We start from the raw sequence: 925 nt of genomic DNA on the forward strand, positions 1-925 counted from the left end.
CCTTCTGCCCTAAGATCTGTTGAAAACACTGACTCGTTTAAAAAACAACTAAAAACACACCTCTTCACTCAAGCATTCAAATGAATACATTCAACACCTCATAATTTGAGTTTATAAGCCCTGACTAANGATGTTGTCTCGTGAGTTTTGCGTGCGGTGACACAGCGCTCTGACGAGACTTTAGGTTCAGTGGTGGAGTTCAGAGCTCCACCACTGAGCTCATGAAAGAATCCAGTCCAAACAGACGGGGACTTACAGATAATGCCTTGAACCTTGGCCACCAGGCCACTGGGGGGCGACGGCGAGGCTTTCTCTGAGAAGTCACAGGAGTACAGGACGTTGTCCACCGTGGTGCCGTGCTCGCTGTAATTCAGCAGCTCATAATGCTTGGTGTTCTGAAGGAAACACACACACACAGGTTCACAACAACACCCCCTCACAGAGCAGCACCCCCCACACACAGGTCAGAGGACCTTACCTCGTCGTAGAAAATACAGGCGTGTTTCCCAGATATGTAGTTGCAGTGACCGTAGTTTGTAAGGCACACGTCCATGTCAGCACCTGCACAGGAAGCAGGAGGTGAGTGGTGTTCTTACAGCAGCTGTCAGACTGCTGAAGGTACAGTTAGTTCTCAACCATATCCATTCCTGTTTGACCCCACCTCACATGCAGGGCTCTAGAGTGCGACAAATTTGACCTGACTTCCTAACAGTGTGACTAAAAAAATGTCCGGTCGCACTGGAGCGACCACACGGTCGAGGAGGAGCGGTCGCCCGCTCAAACTAAAACTTTCTATGTTCCATTAAAAACTGAATCCAGCAGTATCAATGGTCGCCCTCCGACAGTCTCCATCTCTCCTACACTGCGCTCTGCTCGCGGTTCCGCTCCACACGCACACACGCACACACACATTTGTTGTTCTATG

General features: G+C 49.9%; 1 pseudogene; it reads right to left on the reverse strand.

Annotated features, from left to right (window-relative positions):
- Positions 1-98: 98 nt before the first annotated feature.
- On the reverse strand, positions 99-561 carry LOC106511676 (PHD finger protein 12 pseudogene; annotated as a pseudogene).
- Between the last annotated feature and the right edge of the window lie 364 nt (positions 562-925).

The sequence above is a fragment of the Austrofundulus limnaeus genome, unplaced genomic scaffold (genome assembly GCF_001266775.1).
Source record: "Austrofundulus limnaeus strain Quisiro unplaced genomic scaffold, Austrofundulus_limnaeus-1.0 Scaffold3060, whole genome shotgun sequence".
Classification (NCBI taxonomy): Eukaryota; Metazoa; Chordata; class Actinopteri; order Cyprinodontiformes; family Rivulidae; genus Austrofundulus; species Austrofundulus limnaeus.